This window comes from Copidosoma floridanum, unplaced genomic scaffold, assembly GCF_036245765.1.
Source record: "Copidosoma floridanum isolate Cflo_tuat_1 unplaced genomic scaffold, Cflo_Japanese_pri ptg000021l, whole genome shotgun sequence".
NCBI lineage: Eukaryota > Metazoa > Arthropoda > Insecta > Hymenoptera > Encyrtidae > Copidosoma > Copidosoma floridanum.
In genome coordinates this window covers 8,568,434-8,580,628 of record NW_028321898.1, presented here as the reverse complement: position 1 = coordinate 8,580,628, position 12,195 = coordinate 8,568,434, and the positions used below count along the sequence as shown (strand labels likewise).

The following is a 12,195-nucleotide window of genomic DNA, read 5'->3' as shown; positions in this document are numbered from 1 at the left end:
AAGCTTTGCTAAATATTTGTTCCACAAAAGCAATCTGACACTTTTTGACAACATTAAAGAAACGTAAGATATTGTCAGACGTTATTCAGCAGACAGTTATTTGTCGAAAAGTATTTCTGTAACACATCCCACTACCTGTTAAGAATTTAACCAGTTTCCACTAATACTGCAGGTAACAGCTTAATTATAAACGGTATCTAAACTTAAAAAACAATCGAAAGCAATTCATTAAGCATATTATTAGTAGTACAAAAAGAGCTGACACTAAGATCAATTGGCTTACCGAGTTTGGATTTCTTAGCATCAAGTAGCGTCGTTGTGCTACATGCAAGTTTATATAAATCTAAATTCGGCTTCCTAATTGTCAAAATTTAAGAATAATATATGTAACATCCCTGTAACCTTGATGTTTTGCAATTATTAGGCCATTTTAGCGTTTGACTACAACTTAAGAAAACTCCCTCATCAAAGTCTTTTAAGGAAGCTCTGTCATGGCATGTTCAAAAAATAGGTTCGCTCTTCTCCTCCTCCTATTTATTTAAAACATTATCGTTGACGTTATTTCTATTAATTTTTCCCCTATTTTTAAGTTTTAACAGTTTACTTTTGTCAGCAGTAACTATCAGCAAAACATAATCATCTTCATATTAGTTTATAAACGTATTTTTCAAATTTACTATTAAGTAAAAGACTTCTTTATACCTTATGACATCTCGTCTGATCATTGTCATGGATTTGTTAAAAAATAATCTTTAAACAAGGATGAATTTCACTGACACTTTTTGATATTTATCGGAGAAAAAGCTACGTATTACTTAAGAGTACTTTTTTTTGCGATGAAAAATAAAATTTTGATGGCAAGTACATAATAAGAGTTTTTTTAACTGAAGGTCTTGGTTAAAAACTGCATTCTCTCATTATAACCTAAAGTTTGATGTACTAAGTCTCTGACTTTCTACTAAAATTGTTAAGATTTCTTACGCATACAGTACATACGTTAAAAGATAGATACAATTTTTCACCTTAAGCTATTGTGAGGTGTCGCGTCCCACTCACCTTGCAGTCAGCAGCAAGACGCTATTCACCTTATATTTATTAATAATGATCATTTAGGGCCGGTAGGATAGGTGGGTAACTGGCATTCAAATACCTACTATTAAAGAAAACATATCTATTTATCTGCAAAGATAATGCGTTTATTATAGCAATGACTATGTATTATACATAAAAGAATGTCAGCGTCCCGCCATCCGACAAGACCTATCAGCCAACAATTCGGCCCTGTGGGTCCGGCAGTTGCTGTTCGGCACAGTGCTCTCACGGTAGGGACAGGATTAAGGGACACAGGCCTACCGTTAACACTCCTAGGGCGAGGTACACCCTAACTTGACCACGGGCACTGGGAGATCCGTCTGGCAGGTATCAGCACTCGGATGGCACGAGTCCCAGCAGAAGCCGCGTGTATACGCCTGCAGCCGGTCGGGTCAGCAACAGGTAGCCGTGGCTGCGTCTCCTGTTGTCACCTGATACCGAGCTCGCCTCACTAGCTTACGCAAAACTCAACCGACGTGTATAGAGTACGACTTCACGGTAAGCAGACAAGAGAGAAAGTGTCTCTCCTCCCGGCCCGCTGATCCGTGCTGCCTTGGCACCTCAGCCACTTACACAGGTGTGTGTTGCGTTGTTACACACACACACACCAGGTGTTACCCACAGTCGGGAATCGGTTGTGTTGCCCATAGTAGGGATGGATACCTATGTATGGGTTTGGGATAAGGTAGGGGTAGTGCGCACTGTACCGCCTCTCCTCCTGTCTGCTATCACGAAACCGGTATTCTGACTGTGACGGTGACTTGTCACGTCACAAATCCCCCTTCGCAAACCCTGGTTTCACCCTGATTTTTATGTCCTATAAGGTGTGCGTTCGAATCTAGCTAATTGCCCTATCCGGACGGATGTGTAGGATGACGTAGAGTATTTGTTTGCGTATAGTGTAGCAGATCGTCTACTTCTTCAGGATTCAGCAGGAGATACTGGTCGGCCTTAATTAACGGCCTTGTTGGTGTGACGAGCGGTGTACTGTCACGGTATTGTGTGTGGTGTCAGTGTAAACACTAGTTATTAGCATTCCCTACTGTCGGATGGCAGGGTGTAGGTGCACTCGCCTGTGCTTACAATTGAACTTAAAAATAGTTTACGACAACCAGTATCAATATATTCCTGGGTGTCGAATATAAAAACAAATAAAAGAAACTGACTGCAGCAATAGATAACAGTGCCTTAACTCAATCAAATTATAAATCAAACAACAACAAAAAAAAACTTTTTTTTTTTTTTTTTTTGAAACAGGAAATTAAGAATGCAGTGAAAATTGCGCGATATTATAATCAACAAAAAAAAACTACGTGCCTATCCGGTGGGGCAGGATTATCTGTTCATCTCATCATGTAGATGTGTCACAAAAATTAAATTAATAAAAACTTTACTTTTTTTATATCCATAACTCAAAAAAAAAATGACTTCGTCCTTTTTGATTGGATAGAGCCGTAAGGGCTCTTTCCTGCTCCCACCGTCAGTGCTCTAGTGCTATTCGCACTTTACAATTTCACTTACCTGCCCTTCGGTACCTCCCCGTGCCCAAACTCAGCCAATACCTTGGCTGGTAACGTAAAAAACGGGGAAAGAGAGGAAAACAAGAAAAAATTTTCAACTGGCAGTGGCAGGAAAGTAAAGAAACAGGTAGGCAAACGTAAGGGAACAGGAAGATTTCTTGCTATACTAGGTAAGGAAGCCAATGTTGTATGCCGCTGTCTGCTCCAATCAAAATAATCAGACATAAATTCGCTGCGTGATATCGTGCTACTCAGTGCGCTTAAAAAATAATATTAAAATTTACATAAAATAAAGTTTTATTGTTCGTTCATTTACTTCCGTGTGGATAAATAAATTGTGAAGCCTTTATTTTCAGGTTAAAGGACTATATTTAAATAAAAAAAAAATACAGAATAATACTAATAATAAAAATGGTAGCAATTCGTAGAAGTAATATAAAATAAATCCTCTATTTGGGATTGGAATCGAAACAAAAAGAATAAGAAAGAAGAGAAGAAAAAAAAAAAATTCTCTGTAGGGATAATCAATGTACGCTCCTCAGCGTGGCATGTTGGTGCCTGCCTGCCTTGCCAAATAGGCTCGCCTTTCTGCTGCCCAGAGGTCACGACAATGTGGACAGTTTGTGATGCTCACCCCTTTTTTTCCACATTTGTGGCAAAACTTTTTCGCTGGGTCGCGCGTCGTACACTGTGCGTAACGATGCCCCAGATTCCCGCAATTCCAACATCCCAGATTCGGAACAGATATGGCCTCCGGAGTCGGCACCGTCTCCTCTCCCAGGAGGTCCGCTTCTGGGGTGAACGGTGGGGGTCCAGGCATTCCCCTTGGCCAAGTTACCCGCATGTCCATGAGTCGTGGAATCCTTGCCGTTTCCGGAATCACCTGCAGGGATGGTGGTACTGCTCGTCGGGGTGGGCAGGCCGGCGCCGATGCTGTCAGGGGCACGTATCCTCGTTGTGCTAGGTGGATCTGCCTGAGCACCGACTGGATCGTCTCCATGTCCTCTACTGGCCGAGGTCCCTCCGCCGGGGTGTCGGCAATCTCCAAGAGCTGCTCCAGCATCCTGGGGCTCAATCTGCCTACCGGCTTCGGGTCGGGGCGGATCTGGCGTGCAGTGATTCTGGTGGGCGCCGGAGTCGGGATCGGTGGTGGCAAGTCATACCCTGGGGGGGGAGGAACCACATCTACCTCCCTTGGTGTGGGTGGCCCCTCGGCTCTGGGACCTGGTAACTGGCCGTCGGTCGGGATCGGTGCCCTGGGCTGTGGTCTCCTCTCCGTAGGTGGCCCTGATTGGATGACCAATCGTGTTTGGGGAATGACTCTGCCTGGTTGCCTCATCTTTTCTCCGCTTGGCTCGCGGTACAGGTCGTCGAGCCGCGGATCCCGTCCTCGCCTCGATGTGTCTGCCCATGCCTTGCGTCCAGTTGGTTGGCGCCGGATTCGTTGTCCTCTCATGGTTGGGATCTGTAGGGATATAGCTCACTTCAGATTCATTGTCCAATGAATGGCGTGGGGGTGTGTACCGCTTGAGGTCATTAATATGAGTTTTTACTACTTTTCCTGTCGCGGTGTCCCTTACTTCCACTACTACGTCCAAGAGCAATTGAGTTACTATACAGGGACCCACAAATTTGGGTGCGAGTTTCGCGGCAAATCCCTGGGTTCCTGAGGATAGTACGTGATTTCTCCGCATCACACTGTCCCCCAATACAAATGATTCTGCCCTTCGCCCCCGATTATAATATTTCGCCTGCTTCTCTCGCGCTAACTCAAGGTGCTTCCCTACCAAATCCCTAATCATTTCTAAGTGGCTTACCCTATCGGCCCATAAGGAGGTATTTGTTAGGTCTAATGGTGCAGTTGGTGTGTCGCGTTTCGGAAGAGCTACAGGTGGAGGATTTCGGCCAAAGTTCAGGAACGCCGGGGTGAGTTTCGTGGACGCTTGCTCCATCGTGTTCATTGCAAATGCAAACTCTTGTAGGTGTATATCCCACAGCCGGTGATCCTTATCCAAAAACGAGTTTATCATCGGGTTCAAAGTGCGAATGACACGCTCTGCCGGGTTGGCTTGTGCGTGGTATGGTGGAATGGTTGAGTGTTCAATGCCATAATTTTTACACATTTCTTTCAGTTCCCGGTTGACAAATTCGGTGCTGTTATCTGTTAAGATGTATTTCGGTTTTCCCCACCTGTTCAATACTAGCTCCTCTACCGCTTTCCTGATGCTTTTTCCGTCAGCCTTCCGGAGTGCTTTTAACTCTACATATTTCGTAAATAGGTCCTGGATGATCAAGATATATCGGTGCCCATTCTTCGATGGAGGTTTTGGTCCTGAAATATCCATAGCTATAGCCATCCATGGTTGCTCAGTGATTCTTTCCCCCATGAATCCGACAGGAGCTTTCTGTAGGACTTTTTGCTGTTGACACTCTTGACATTCCCGGACATACTGAACCACATCTTGGAAATAACCCGGCCAATAATAATAGTTGGCGAGACGAGCATAGGTCTTCTCCACTCCTAGGTGACCTGCCTGGGGGGCATCGTAGGCATCGTATAGTGCCTGGACGCGGTGTTCCTTTGGTAGGACGATTTTCCATTCGTCGAGGTCCTCCATCGTTGAACTAACGATAGGGTTTGGTTTGTGGAAGAATAGGGCTCTATTCTCATATTTCCAGTTTGCAAATTTCTGTGGAGCAGCCTGCACCCCCTTGACTCGCTTCAAGAACCATTCATCGCGTACTTGCTCGGCATCGGGAGTAATTACTGCGACTGAATTTTCTTGGGCACGGGATAGGGCATCTGGAACTTGATGTAGTTTACCTTTTCTATGGACAAACTCCAAGTCGTATGCCTGCAACGCAGTGTTCCATCGAGCCAATCTCCCTACTGGGTCCTTCAATCTATTGAGCCATAACAGGCTGCTGTGGTCAGTAATTACTGTTACCCGTTCCCCTTGCAAATATCCCCTTAATCGATCTACAGCCCACAGCACAGCCAAACATTCCTTCTCAGTTACGGTGTAATTACGTTCCGGTTTGCTTAGTGTGCGGCTGACATAACATATCGGGTGTTCTTCACCTTCAAGGGTTTGGGTTAACACTGCGGCTACAGCATAGTCACTGGCGTCAGTTTGTAGGACGAACGGTTGCGTAAAGTCGGGCCTCGATAGGACAGGGGCTTCGGTTAGAGCTTGTTTGAGGCTCTCAAATGCTGACTGCTGCTCCTCAGCCCATTGCCATTTCATGTCTTTGGACATTAGCTTCGTTAAGGGTGATTTCTTTTCGGCGAGATCGGGGATAAACCTGGAATACCATCCAATCATCCCTATAAATCTCTTAAGTTGTTTGAGGTTGGTAGGTGCGGGATATTCTAAGATTGGCCGGACTTTGTCAACATCTGTCCTAAGTCCCTTCCCGTCCACCACGTATCCAAGGTACTTAACTTCTCCACACCCGAATTCTGATTTTTCTCGGTTAATTACGAGATTCGCCTCCTTTAATGCCTTTAAAACAATTCTCAGCCACTTGACGTGCTCTTTGAACGTTTCTGTGACGATGATAATGTCGTCCATGTATGTGTATACGTATGGTTCCCACTCCGGTTTAATAATTTGGTCCATGATGGTCTGGAATGTAGCTGGGGCGTTGGTCAGTCCATAGGGCATGCGCACGTATTGATATAACCCTCTACCGGGTACAGCAAAGGCTGTGTATTCCTTGCTGCTCTCATCCAAGAGGATTTGATGATAGGCCTCACTGAGGTCGATTTTTGATATATACCTCGCCCGGCGCAATTTGTCCAGAATATCATCCATAAGTCGCATGGGGTACGCGTTTTTTCGCGTAATTTCATTAAGTTTCCGGTAATCTATACAAAACCGAAATTTTCCGTTGGCTTTTGGCGCCAAAAGCGGACAACTGCACCACGCGCTTTCCGATTCCTCGATGATATTTTCATGCAATAAACGGTCTATCTCATCGTACGCAATCTGCAGGACTTTAGGCGCATACCGTCGGGGACGTTGTTTAATTGGGGGGTGACCTTGTACGTCAATACTATGTTTAGCTACGGTAGTTATGCCGAGCTTGTCTGGTCGAGGGATTATCAATTCATCTAGGATTTTCTCTAGCTCGTGCTCCTCAGTAGAGGTCATCGTTACCAATCCCCCCGCAGCAGCAATCGCTGCTGAACGTATTTGATCACCATCCGTACCCTTAAATTCTTGCCAGGGACTTGTGGGGGTACGCCATATATCCTTACCATAATCGATGGTAACTTTGAAAGTTCGTAGGAAATCTATCCCAAAAATGGCTTCGTACTCTAATTCGTCCACTAACCCCAACGTTAACGTCTCGGTAGTTCGCCCGATGGTTAACGGAACGCTTACAGTGCCTTGAACAGCCAATACTTTGCCGTTTGCAACAGAAATTGTTGCACGGCAGGGTTGAAAATTCCTCACTCGCCTAGTGATCCCTTTTCCCAGGTAACAGTGCACTGCGCCACTATCCACGAGGGCGTGCATTTTAATACCTGCGACATCAAGCGGTAAATAGTAACGAGGGTCCTCAGCAAGTGCCAAAACTTCTATTGCCCTTTCAATTCCATATGTCCCCCACCCAAGTCCTCGACTCGTGGCGGACACCTTATCTACGGTTGACGATAGGAAGCTCGGCCATTGCCGCTCCTTCTGTCCTTTGCTTCGGAGAAGGGTGTTTTTAAACTCCCAACTCCCTAGGCCCCATTTGTACATACTGTTGGCTATGGAACTGATTCTATTCATCGCTTCGTTTGTCCAGTATATTATCGTTGTTATAACTTTGGCCCCATAACTCATGAAACCCAACAGAGCCATTTGGAAAAATTTTCCCAGTCGATAAACCTGCCGATTACTACACCTCTGTACATCGCCTAGTTTCCCTACTAGCCATGTCATAAATGTCAGTACCGCAAGTCCTATTGCTGAAGAAATTTTCGGAGTCTCCTGTTGGTCTGTATGGTTAGCTGCCTTAATTACTACTATTTCTGGTTCATTTGGAGTCGCGTATTGTTCCGGCGGGGCGGCTCCGACTCCTATTGCCCCCCTCCTCTGGCGTTTCCCGTCCTTTCCGTGTTACATTTGGGGCACTTGTAGCGCTTGTCCCCTATCTTGCCGCATTTGGTACAATATTCTCGGTAGGGGCAATCATTACGCCAGTGTCCCACATTTCGGCAAATGAAGCACGATCGGTCCCTGTTATCTGTAGTGGTATTTTCACCAGGGGTTTTCGCGTTATTGCCAGTTGACTTCTTCTCTTTAAAAGCTGAAGCCTGCGCATTCTGGCGCCGTTCAGCTACCTCTTGTCTTTCTAGCATCATACTTTTCAACGGAGCTAGCATTTCTTCAAGCTGCTGTTGCACAGTTTTATGCTGCTTCTCTGCCTTATCCTCCCCGCTCAGTGGGGTGTTGGTTGTTGGCGTCGACGTTTTTATATCCTCGACGTTAGGGGTGAGGGTACTTGATACTGCCGCTATCTTCTTTGGTGTATTCTGTTTTCGGGGAATGAAAGATGTTGCCGGGAACAAACTATCCTCGGGTAGCGGGGGTGGGCGGTATTCTCTATCCTGTTGTTGGGTTAATTCAACATTTTTGCCCAACAGCAAAAAATCGTTAAAGTTGTTTATCTGTGCCCTTGAAATTCTACCGCGATAATAAGGATGAAGATTCCTGTATGCCCGATTAATTTGTTCGTAGAGTGGCAGTGGTGGGTAAATTTTATCTAATAGGGTTCGCAGATTGGATAGGTAACTTGCTATATCCTCATGCGGCGCTTGTGTGCGTCTTTCAGCTTCTTTATTCACCCTACCCTGTAAATCATATATCCCATATTGTAGTTGGAAAGCGGTTATGAATTCGCCTATAGAACGCCAGTTGTATTTTTCCCGTCGGAACCAGTTGTTTGTTTCTGCGTCAAACACTGCCGGTAACACCCTTAATAATTCCTCTAGTGACAAGTTGTACGTCGTCACGCATTCTCATAGTCGGGTCAAAAAATCCTCAGGATCATCTTTAGCACGTCCGCGAAATTCAACATTCCAGCGGGTCAACAAATCTAGCGTGTACCTTTCGCACCTAATTTGTGATTCGCGCTGTTGTGCTGATATTCCCACACCTGCCAAAGTTAAATTATGTTGATTATACCCTGCGTTAGTGCTGGGAATATCTCCATAAATGCCTCTGCTTTGTCCACCTTGGTTAGCTGAGGTCAAATTGCAGTGATCTTGAGGCCCTGTGGTAAATCGATGTTCGTGAGGAAAATTATCTGGGTTATGACTTTGTATCTCTACACGTGGATGACTGATGCTGCCAGTTGTTGGTAACTGCATACTCGCGTAATTAAGGAACGAATGCAAAGGTACATTTTGCGTTTGGGCTGTGGGTGTTCGAGTCTGCGGGGGCAGCGAGTGTACCGTTGAGTGCGCTCGGGGCACGTTTGACATATCGTGGGGTACGTGTTGTTGTGTGTGGCTATTCGTTTTACGCCTTGCATCCGTGTACCCCATTTGTGCGCTTGTGTTGTGATCCTGAGATGCCAAGCCTTCATAGTTATGGTCGGTAGGGTGTCCGTCTGACCACTTTACCCGACGGTCGTTTGCAGCACTACCCTCTCTATCCCCCGATGCCAAAGCTGTTTGACGGTTATTACTACTGAGTGCCATAGATGTATTTTCGCCCATGGTTAGACCTGTCCTTTGTTCCTTGTTTACAGTCCCTATGTTTTCTCCGGCAGCTCTATTTGCCCCCAAGTTACGTACAGGACCTGCTGCTAATACTCGTGACGGTCTACTCGTAGGTTCCTGAAGTATCTCTTGCAGGGGCCACTCATACGACCCTCTGTAGGGTTGTGTTGCTCCGTGTGTATTGGATGGTACGTTTTGTTTATCTCGTACTACCGATTCCATATTTAATTGGTCACTTTGCTCCCTCACATTATTAAGATCGCGACGTACTTGCCCGCTTACAACTTCACGGAATTGTTGATTTGCAGGTGACGATGTGGTGGCTCGATTCTCTTGTGTGACACTTGCGTCTGCCTCCGACGATTCGTCGTATCTGAATTGTGTTTCACGGCGTCCCGGCCTATACTCCATGTCTGAAAAGTCTATAGTCGAACTATTTTTCTCTACTCGAGTGACTTCATCTATTTCCTTAGTCCATATTGCAGCTGTTGGTCCTATATATTTTCTGCTCAAGAAACGTTGTAATCTATCTCTAGCTTCCGGCGTGGTTCCATTACTTTTTAACCCTAGCAATATTAAATACTGGAATATTTCCCCGTCCGTGTATAGTTTAATTGTGTCCTCGATTACTTTATTTATTGTCTCATGGCTCAGCGCTTGGAGTTCGTCCCCCCCTGTTACGCTTGCGCTGAAGGAGAATTCCAAATCCTCTAGTGAGACTGTCATATTTTGTATGTAGCACGCTAGGGGTCACGAAATAAACAAAGCCAAATAGTCGAGTATACACGATAAGGTCTTATTATATCGCTTGTATGGGTTGATGTTATACTGTGTATTTACAAGTAGCTTGAAATTATTAAGCTACTGTAGGGATTATGCCGAACAAATTCTTTACCACATAATATATTGGTGTTGGTACGCTGCTAACTAAATGTAAACACTACCGTCTTCAACTTTCCCTTGTTATTGAATTTTCGATTCGTATATCATATACAATCTACACTACACAGTAGTTAATCCTGTACAAGGTCGCGCTTGAGAAATAAAAGAAAACACCTTGTTTTTATTTCACCACACGCTAGCAAAGGTAAACGGTAGGGAGAAATGAACGATCAACTTTTAATCTTATATATACACAACTTATTATCAAGTAATAAGTACTGTTAAAATTTAAATTTCGTTAAAGGAGTAGCACGCACCAACAGCACAAATAATGCGCCGGCAACTAAGTTACAACATAATCATTATAATGTGCAAGAAAAAACCAATTTAGCATGAAAATAATATCCAATACACAGCTTGCATACAAAACGGCCGTAAGAGAGCACCGTGCCGGACAATTGCCTAAACAACTAATCGAGCGCCATGTGAGGTGTCGCGTCCCACTCACCTTGCAGTCAGCAGCAAGACGCTATTCACCTTATATTTATTAATAATGATCATTTAGGGCCGGTAGGATAGGTGGGTAACTGGCATTCAAATACCTACTATTAAAGAAAACACATCTATTTATCTGCAAAGATAATGCGTTTATTATAGCAATGACTATGTATTATACATAAAAGAATGTCAGCGTCCCGCCATCCGACAAGACCTATCAGCCAACAATTCGGCCCTGTGGGTCCGGCAGTTGCTGTTCGGCACAGTGCTCTCACGGTAGGGACAGGATTAAGGGACACAGGCCTACCGTTAACACTCCTAGGGCGAGGTACACCGCAACTTGACCACGGGCACTGGGAGATCCGTCTGGCAGGTATCAGCACTCGGATGGCACGAGTCCCAGCAGGAGCCGCGTGTATACGCCTGCAGCCGGTCGGGTCAGCAACAGGTAGCCGTGGCTGCGTCTCCTGTTGTCACCTGATACCGAGCTCGCCTCACTAGCTTACGCAAAACTCAACCGACGTGTATAGAGTACGACTTCACGGTAAGCAGACAAGAGAGAGAGTGTCTCTCCTCCTGGCCCGCTGATCCGTGCTGCCTTGGCACCTCAGCCACTTACACAGGTGTGTGTTGCGTTGTTACACACACACACACCAGGTGTTACCCACAGTCGGGAATCGGTTGTGTTGCCCATAGTAGGGATGGATACCTATGTATGGGTTTGGGATAAGGTAGGGGTAGTGCGCACTGTACCGCCTCTCCTCCTGTCTGCTATCACGAAACCGGTATTCTGACTGTGACGGTGACTTGTCACGTCACACTATATATCCTTTGGTTATATAACTGCTGCTGTTTGAACAGCATCATATGCTTTTCACGTTGCACAACCTACATCAAGTTTTTCTGTTTTGAGACATTCTCAAAGTTCTTCAAAAACATTACATAGACCATTAAACTTTACCAAATAAGTGTTGGTATTATCATCAAAAAATCGATTACGTTTATTCTTCAGATCTTATTTCAAGAATTTTTAATAAAAAATCACACATCTTAACTGCCGTTTCACCTGGTTAAATTCACTAAAACAAGTTATTTAAGGTTTATTCCAGTAACAGAGTGAAAGGGTGCTACCTTACGCTCACTATATTCTGAAATGAATATAAAATTGTTATAGGTATGCTAAATTGTAATATGAAAGAATGGGTTAATCTGATTATTCAACTATTTAATATGGCAGACAGTGGCACAATTATACTATTGGTTACTTGACATGGTAGCATGCTTTGTATAAATCTAGGAATTTTATCTTTCCGTGGTATATGCGAGAAATGCGAGACAGGGGGGATGCATGGATCGTTTCGCAGGATAATGTAAAAAAACACAATTTGGGACCACAGCTGCTAACGCAGGATGGTTGGCCGTTCTATACATGGTACCTCTTGGTTTGCAGTAATTATTTAATTTGAAATTTGGTAACTAAAC

General features: G+C 44.7%; 1 protein-coding gene across 1 annotated transcript in view; it reads left to right on the top strand.

The window, feature by feature from the left end:
- The window catches only part of LOC106641906 (multicopper oxidase 3), a 545,989-nt gene that overhangs the window by 122,527 nt on the left and 411,267 nt on the right, over positions 1-12,195 (top strand). The gene's annotated exons all lie outside the window — the stretch shown is intronic.